Source organism: Akebia trifoliata, chromosome 2 (assembly GCF_017979445.1).
Source record: "Akebia trifoliata isolate Shusen 1 chromosome 2, ASM1797944v1, whole genome shotgun sequence".
NCBI lineage: Eukaryota > Viridiplantae > Streptophyta > Magnoliopsida > Ranunculales > Lardizabalaceae > Akebia > Akebia trifoliata.
This window is the reverse complement of record NC_141376.1, coordinates 4681811-4691670: the sequence shown is the minus strand read 5'-3', so window position 1 is coordinate 4691670 and position 9860 is coordinate 4681811. Positions and strand designations below refer to the sequence as shown.

The 9860-nt window shown below is 33.2% G+C and overlaps 1 pseudogene; it reads left to right on the top strand.

Annotated features, from left to right (window-relative positions):
- Positions 1-2988: 2988 nt before the first annotated feature.
- LOC147408971 (UDP-glucosyl transferase 73CC6 pseudogene) lies at positions 2989-4797 on the top strand (annotated as a pseudogene).
- Positions 4798-9860: the final 5063 nt, after the last annotated feature.

Here is a 9860-nt window from a genome sequence, read left to right as displayed (position 1 = left end):
TTATATATATATATATATATATATATATATTGTTGATTGGTAAACCTGTTTTTATTAAGTTCAATAACTCGTGTTGGACGGATTTGAACCCGGGACACAATATCATCACCCAAAGTCTTTACCAATTAAACTAGCTCGCACTTGCAAATTTTATTTAGATAGTGAATTTCTCAAGAAATAAAATGGGTTTGGCTCAGTCTTAACCTATTCCCTTGTAACTGTAACTTCTTGTAAGCTTTTCAAAGCTCCTCTCAGTTACTTTATAAATCTTTATCCTCTTATCTCATTCAAACTTTCCGGCAAATTTTTTTTAAATAAGATCTTAGTTTTCCTTCGAAAATTTATTACATTTGCATAATTGGATTCAATGGTCGTCTTCAAAAGTGGGAGAATAAATTACAGTTTTTCTGTGTCATAAATGGGTTTTGTTAACATGTGCACACGTTGGGGTGTGGAAATAAGCATTTGAGGGTATTTTCGGTTTAAAAAAATTGTGACAAGTCATCTAGAAGGAAGCTGTGGCCAGTGGGTACACACCTTGGACATAAGCATTTGAAGGTATTTTTAGTATAAAAAACATGAAAAATTGTGGAATGTCTTCTAGAAGGAACTAGTTGAGTTCGGCCGGGCCCATCGACTATAAATTAGATCTATCTGAATAAATATGTATATATTAATTAGTATAAAATATATATTTGATATAAATAAAAATATATAAGCACTTGCACGTTAATTAATATATTATTGGACAGCTGCAATAATAGAGCATTAAAGTGGTAGATGGGACGGACCAATCGGACCTAGGATTCTTTATTAATCTGACGTGATGGCCTCAGAAAAATCAGAGATGTACCCTCTTTGAAATACAGAACTGCAACTTTTTGTGGGGACCGTAATTCTGTATCGTGAGAAGAGTAGAGATACTGTTCCTGGGCAAGTGTGCCACAGGCCCAAGTCAGCTTATCAGCACTCTAAGTATAACATTAATCACTTTCAAGAGCTAACTCATTTCATGTTACCCAAAGCGTTTTTTTTTTTTTTTGATAAGCCCAAAGTGTTTTTTTTTCTTCTCTCCACCTCTAACCCAAGTACTATTTTACATGGGGTGAAATACCATTTCGTAAGTTTGAATTTGACAAATTTACGATTCTAGTTCATCGTTCAGTTTAATTAAGTCGGAAGGATTTCTCAAGTGACAATTTTGCGAATTTAAAGTGACTATCTTGCTAAAAATAGGGAAATTTGTGAGATAGTCACGTTACACCTTGAGAAATTATCACTTTAAAACCTCTGAATTCATTACCGTTCACGTTTTGGTAATTAAAATGAACAGTCAGCCAGAATCGTAAATTCATGAAAAATTGATCATGTTTTCGTAAATATTCATTTTACATAAATTAACCTTGGTGAAACTGCTTCTTCCAAAATCTAAGTCTTGCCATTAATTATGGTATTTTACTTTTATCATTTTTATTTAGATTGATCATAAATTCTTAGAGCTAGTACTTAAAATGGGTCTGATTTAAGTCGAATTTGAGAATATCCATATGGTTTTACTAGATCCTATTAACTAAAATCATATTTGAATCATTCTGTTTTCTCTAAACCCAGGTCCAAATCCAAACCTTGTCAAATTATTTGATTCGGGACGGATAATTTCAAATCATTTTTTTTTTGTCATATTTCTTTTCTAATTACTATACTATTCTATTTTACCATTATAATTATATTATTTGATAAGAATTTGCGTTATATTAAAATATAAGAAGAATGATATTTTTAAAAAACATAAAAATATAATTCACAAAATAATATATCATTTAGATTTATGCAAATATAGGGATTGACCATATCCAACTCGGATCAAGGGACATCAATTCATACTAGAAACATTTTTATTTGGATCTACTCCAAGGTCTAAACTCATTAAATTTGGATTTCAAATATAATCTAACCCATTTTATGCCCAAGTTAGAGCCATCTTAAGATGCATTAAATATACTTCTGAGATTTATCTTACTAGTTAAAATTGAGGAGCTGCTATTGATATCCTAAATTTTACTTATTGCACCCTAATTTTTTAAATTATTTATCACACCCCCAATTAAAGATTAAAACAAACCCTTCAAACAATACAAAGGTATGTCTCAAATTGTATTCTCAACGTTAGAAAACATCATAGCTGTTTACAATTATGATTAGGCTCATATAAAATCCCACCCCACCCTCTCTCTCTCTCTCTCTCTCTCTCTCTCTCACGTGCGCGCACCAAAAAAAAAAAAAAACAAGGAAAGAGAGAGAGAGAGAGAGACTGTATTGGCACCCTAACTCAATGACTTTCTTTAATTTTAATTGGGATGTAATAAGTAAAAGTTGGGGGTGCCAATAGCAGCTCTCTTAAAATAAGATAGAAAGGTTTTATTTTTAGACTTAAAATACTCTCCAAAAGGCAAAAAGCCGTTTTCGGAGGGAGGGCCGTTGAATATTAAATGAATCTCAACATGTGGGTCTGGGCACAGGTTAATAGAACCCTTAATTAATTATATAGTAATTTGTTGGTGGTCCACCGGCCAGGACTCTTAAAGTATATAGTAATTTGTAGGTGGTCTACCAGCCAGGACACTTAATAATTGAAGGATGAGTCGAGCTGGGGTGACACAGGATTTACTGTGATTCTCACAATTCTGATGTGGACATGCATATATAATCGTAGATGATTTTTACTTGTATCGCGAGAAAATACATCTATAGTTATGTGCACATCCCACCTCAGACTTGTGAGAATTGCAGTAAATTCTTTTTATCATTTCAGCATTTTCCTTTAAGGATCTAACACGTCTCACTATTTTCTATACAGATGCAATTAATTAACCAAGGAGCAGTGTCGCATTTGTCATTAATTTGTGCAAGACTATGTGGTTGTTGCAACAACACTTATTATTTTAGTCTTAGTTTGTATTATTCTATATCGTGAGGACTGTAAACGAGTTTTATAGATTCACAATATACACACACCCATGATCCATCTATAAATACAGCAACACATTTGTGTCTCTCTCACACTCAAATTCAGTCGGTCTTACTGTCTTACGCACTCACACCCCTTACACACATTGCTTCAGTCTCTGAAAAAGAGAGCTATGGCTCCAACATCTAACTCGAAACCACTGGAGTTGTTCGTCCTTCCATGGCCAGCTCCAGGTCACTTTAGCCCTCTTATAGAGATGGCCAGACTCTTCGCTTCCCGTGGAGCTAACATCACCTTCGTCACCACTCCTTTAAACGCACCCACAATTGAAAAAGCCGTCAAAAAAGACATCACCTCTGGCCTCCAAATCCGAATACACGCCGTCCCATTTCCCTACACACAGAGTGGCCTCCCACAAGGCGTCGAAAATTTCTACCACGCCACCACTCGTGATCTCTCAACCAAGCTCTACCGTGGCACTTTTATGCTACAACAACCCGTGGAACAATTTCTTCGAGAAAACTCACCCGACTGCTTCATAGCAGACACGTTCTATTGTTGGCCACCAAATGTTGCTGCCAGACTACATATACCAAACCTCGCCTTTCACTCCACTTGCTATTTTGCTCTCTCTGCAATGCATAGCATCCAAACTTACACCCCTTATAAAAATGTAAAATCTGATTCGGAGGTCTTTGTGATTCCTGGGCTTCCGGATTCCATCACGATTACTAGATCCCAGTTACCCGATTACAATAAGGAGTTACCTGAAAACAATAACGAGCCTGATGATTATGGAAGGTTTTTGATAGCAATGAGAGAGTCGGAGCTGAAGAGTTATGGGTCTTTGGTGAATGGGTTCTACGAGTTGGAATCAGATTACAAACATCATTACGACTCATTGGGAAACACCAGGTCATGGCACCTTGGCCCCGTCACACTTGTTCTTAGAGATGCTGAAGATAAGGCTGACAGAAGCATTAAAGCTGCTGTCGATGAACATGAGTGTTTAAATTGGCTTAATTCTAAGCAGCACAATTCGGTGGTTTATGTTTGTTTTGGGAGTGCTTGCCGCTTCCCTGCAGCTCAGCTACTTGAGATCGCGATAGCTCTCGAAGCATCAGGCCAGCAATTCATATGGGCTGTTTTGGGGAAGGACGATGAGAAAGAGGATGAAGAAAGATGGTTGCCTAAGGGGTTCGAGGAGAGGATGAAGGAAGGAAACAGGGGTATGATCATAAGGGGTTGGGCCCCACAAATCCTAATCTTGGACCATCCAGCCATTGGAGGGTTCTTGACTCACTGTGGATATAACTCAGTTCTGGAATCTGCTAGTGCAGGGGTGCCCATGATCACTTGGCCACTCTACCATGAGCATTTCTACAACGAGAAGCTCGTGACTCAGGTGCTTAAGATTGGATTCCCAGTAGGTGTTGAGGACTGGAATAAATGGAGAGAGTTAGGGAAGCTGGTCCAGAAGAGTGATAAAATAGAGAAAGCGGTGCGTCATGTGATGGGGGATGAGGAGATGAGAAGGAGAGCGAAAAAGCTTGGAGAGACAGCTAAGGCATCTGTTAAAGAAGGCGGATCATCTTACAATAACTTGACCTCTTTGATGGAGGAACTTACAGCTTTGCGGGAGCAGAACAAGTGCAAATGATCTATGAAAACAGAGAATGGACATCGAGACTAAAATCTCTCACTGTGTGTGCGTGTGCGTGTGCGTGTGTGTGGATTCATATCCATATTTTCTTAGTTCTTACTTTTATTGTGTAACGCCACAGTGATTGTGTGGATTCATATCCATATTTTCTTAGTTCTTACTTTTATTGCGTAGTCTCATGAAATTTATTGCGTATGTCTAAAAATTAAGTCAATTATGTTGATACATTTTTCTATTAAAAAATAAATAAATTATTAAAAATAAATTATGATATTATCGATCTAAATTAATAATTTTTAGAAGAATAATTTATTAAATGAAATGTACAATTTGAAGAACCTTATCATGATTTTAATCAAAGTACATAAAATTTAAAATTTTATAAGAAATTTTTTTGATTAAATGAACGTTACCGGTGAATTCAAAAGTATCGAAAAATATAGTTTAGACTCTCAACATGTTTAAAGTCGAGTTTAATGTGATAAGTTATGAAAATATTAATTTTATCAAGAAAACTTAAGGCGTAAGGGGTATTTTGATCAATAAAAAAAATCGATGAAAATTTTCAAAAATCTAAGATACACAATTCGAATTGATCTAATGTAATAAACATTACGAAAAAAGAAAAATATCTAGAAAAAATAATATTATTTAATTAATTTTATATTTTTAAAAAATTAAATAAATTATTTAATAAAAAAATTAATTATAATTATTTATATAAAAATGTTAGATTTGAAATTATTGAAATGTAAAAGAGTAGAATGTAATTAAAATAAATATAAATATAATTATATTATATTATATATTATTATATATATTATAAGTAAAATGTGTTATAAGTTGTGATGCAACAGCTGTATTAACTTATATAATATAATATAAAACTTTATATTATTATAAAACAAAGAATAAGTTAAGTTAAAAGATCCACTACTTTAATCCTTGTTTCAAAAATAAATAATTTTGTATCTAACTGTATAAAGGCAGGCACAGATCTATGAATAGGAGATGTTGTGCGAGTATCTATAGGACCTAAATTGACCCTTAGTCCAGGTGTCATATTTGGTTATTTACTAAAATCACCCTTTGGGGGAGAAGGATGGATTGTTAGTGTGGATGATTTAGAAGATATAATAGGAGGACATATATGGTTAGGTTCCATTTGTATACTTGGTGGAATCTGGCATATCTTAACCAAACCCTTTGCATGGGCTCGCCGTGCACTTGTATGGTCTGGAGAGGCTTACTTGTCTTATAGTTTAGGTGCTTTAGCTGTCTTTGGTTTCATCGCTTGTTGCTTTGTCTGGTTCAATAATACTGCTTCTCTTAGTGAGTTTTACGGGCCCAGTGGTGACATTGAAACCGAAATAGAGGCCGAGTGAGTTTGAAATTAGGTTCATGCATGTTGCGTTCAATCAAGATTTAGACGTATTTAGGATATGAATTAAGATCTGGCACTCAAAAGAAAATATTCATGACTTCGAAATCTAACTAGTCATGGATTACTTAGTCGAAGGGATTACCTAGAAAAATCATTTTTTTAGAGTAGGGATGCTTAAAACTCAATTGTAAAGGTATGAAACTTATAATTTCAAATTCGTAGTATAGTTTTCAATTAAATTTGTTTTATTTCAATTTTGATAGATAGTTTCAAATTTATTATGATTTAAACTTAAAATTCATGCATCGAATTGTAGAATAATTCGTTTTATATATTTTCTCTGATATTTAAATATCGTGAAATAAAAATAAATGAATTTGGGTAGTGTAACAAGAATATCAATTTGTTTAACAAATTGATTTTCGTAAAGTGTTCGTTTTAAAAACCATTAAGACGCCATGTGTTTGAAAATGTATTTTTATTGGGTGATTATCTATTAAAAGAAAAAAATATTTAAATTAAATTTGAAATTGAGAATGTAAGTCTCGATTGTTTATAATCGAGAATGGGATTCTCGATTTGTTAGAGTCTAAAATAGGATTGCCAGCTGTATTTGCTTGTGTTGAAAAATTTATAGGTTTAAAGTATTTTTTAGCACTGTGTAATAGAGCATGGGATGTAATTAAGAAGGTAATCGTGGGACGGTGTACTTGCATATTTATTGCTTTATGATTTATTACTTTCGTTATACTGCTGCATGTTTATAATTCTAAAATACCTGGGAATATCGCCACACTTGCAAATTTGTTTTGATTTATTTCAAATGAATTTTGAAAAATATAATTATTTTTGTTATCTATTAAATGGGTAATAAATGTCTATAAGATTAATCGATAGCTCTTTCCTAAAACAACAAATTAATTGAGAATAATAAGGATTTTTTTTTTCTATCTTTTTTTTTCAAAGTTTTTAAAATTTTATCGTTTATAAGCCTATGCGATAAGATCATGTTTTTAGATGCACAAATGATGTGTTAGAATCTATTCCAAGATATGTTTAAAGAAAAAAACTTTCGACACATAAACTGCTGGATGGTTTTTTTTTTTTTTTTTTTTAATTAAATTTTTTTTTTTTAGTATTTTTATTATTAAAAAATGCATTTGGGTTTGTTTTATTAAATTTAAAAGAATTCGTTCTTTTTTTTATATAAATAATCTTTTTAATTAGTTTTTTTTTATTTTAAATACTGGTATTTTTTTATTAAAAATAAAAGAAAATTAAATATAAAAACATTCAATAATGTAAATTACCCGAATTGAAACAATTGAGTTCTCCATCAAACACACAGTTGACATAAGATTAATGACATTGAGATTATCGTGATGTGCGGCAATGACACATGATTCCAACATAGTTTAAGTCACTAAACTATAGGGTGGGCCAAAGATTGTTTCACATTAAAAGAGAAGTCAAGAAGATGAATATAAAGTAAAATTACTTAATAGACCTTACACTAAGGATGTCTTTCTAAATGGACTCTTAGTCTGGGGTGGTAGTTGAACAACCAAGTTTATAGAATCTTTCTTTCTAAATGCATTTTCGTCCCATATAAAATGATAAATTCAAATCGTATTATTGAGATTGACAATTCAAATCGTTGAGATTGACAATTGTAATAAAACAATTTGAGTCACTGTCCTTGAAGAAGGTTCTGACTCTACTTTCACTCTAAGCTGCGAAACGTTCGGCCCTGAACTAATCCTGAATTCGACTATCTGAGTCACTGTCCTTGAAGAAGGCTTTGACCCTGCTTTCACTCTGAGCTGTGAAACGTTCGACCTTGAACTAGTATTAAATTCAGCTATTTGAGTCACTGTCATTGAAGAAGGCTCTAGAGACAGTTAATCCCCCCATTTAATAGTGCTTACTGTGTTACTTTAACCCCCTACCTTCCATAGGCTGTAATCATGGGATTTCTACTGGTTCTGTGGGGTTGTTTACCTAATTGGGATACTCTGAAACGATAGAATTTATCTGCAATGATCCCTTCTGGGATTTTCGAGATTGACGTGCACACAACAGTATCGCGATTTTCTCATGGTCTAGCCTGCCTTGCTTGGTTGGGTTGGCCTCGCTTAATGTTGTGCTATCCTGCTGGTCAAACTAGGGAGGTCTCTGCTTTGACCTGCCCTGTCTACTTGACAGTACCTCATCAACTGGTTTGTGCTAGGTACCTCCTAACCGACATGGATACGTGTACGGCTAAGATTAATGTGCAATTATTTTCATTTACAGTATTGATCTTACAAATATTAATCTCTTATATCTTAGGGATACATTTATTAGGGAATCCCTAACTCCCCATCCCTGACACCCCAACCGTCAGTTTGATAAAAAGCCTCAATTGTGAGATGTGGCTATTATTATAGAGTCGTGATTTTCTAACTCCCCCTCCGACAAACTCTCCCCATGTAGTTGTGCATAGAATCATAAATTTCCTTCAGATACACATCTACACTTATCTATAAATATGTATAGTTGTGTATCTCAAGGAAAAAATCTATGTTTTTATACATAGGCACGTGGGGAGAGTTTGCCAAAGGGACGAGTCAATTTGTCATTATTCTTATTTATATGGTAAAAAACAATGATTATTATTTTTTTTTTTTTTTGAAAGTTTAGACAAAAATTATTTGAAAAATGCTAAAATGATTTTGTAAGTACACTCAAAGTAGTATTTTGCGTGCATATACTTTTTCTCGATATACATAGGCACGTGGGGAGAGTTTGTCAAAGGGACGAGTCAATTTTTCATTATTCTTATTTATATGGTAAAAAACAATGATTATTATTATTTTTTATTTTCGAAAGTTTAGACAAAAATTATTTGAAAAATGCTAAACTGATTTTGTAAGTACACTCAAAGTAGTATTTTGCGTGCATATACTTTTTCTCGATACACATAGGCACGTGGGGAGAGTTTGTCAAAGGGACGAGTCAATTTGTCATTATTCTTATTTATATGATAAAAAACAATGATTATTATTCTTTTTTTATTTTTAAAAGTTTAGACAAAAATTATTTGAAAAATGTTAAACTGATTTTGTAAGTACACTCAAAGTAGTATTTTGCGTGCATATACTTTTTCTCGATATACATACATTAGAATTTATGGAAAAAAAAAAGAGGAAGAGAAAGAAGAAGAGATGAGGATGTGGTGATTGTAATGACTACGACGGTGGAGGTGAGGGAGGAAGAAGTGGGGGAGGTAGGACATGATGACGGCGACGGAGGTGAAAAAGAGAAGTGGACGAGAAAGATGGTGGCTGAGGACAACGACAATAATGAAATTGAAGTTGAGTGTGATGGTAATTATGATGACGGAAAAAAAAAGAAAAAAAGAAAAAAAAGAAAAGATGAGTTAGAAATTTAATTTAGAGATAAAAAATAAGTGATAGATTTCATTTTATCACTTATTCGGTTAGAAAAGTGTAGTCCAAAATTTTTGTTGGATTTTTTTTTTTTTTTTTTTTTAGTATAACTGAAAAATAATTTTTCATAAAAAATTGAAATCACATCATTTTTGTATGGATAGTTTTTCACATGCAATCAATCGTATACGGAAAGAGGAAAAAAATATTGAAAAGATATTTTGGAACCCAACCAAATTTTTGGCACTAATTTAAAAAAAGCAGTGAGGTAGCCGTTAAAAAGTATTGAAAGGATGTTCTGGAACCCAACCAAATTTGGTACTAATTTAAAAAAAAAGCAGTGAGGTAGGTGTGGAACACGGTCAGATGCGTGCCACGACATCACCTTTGTACATCCGTTTGTCTCATTCCAAC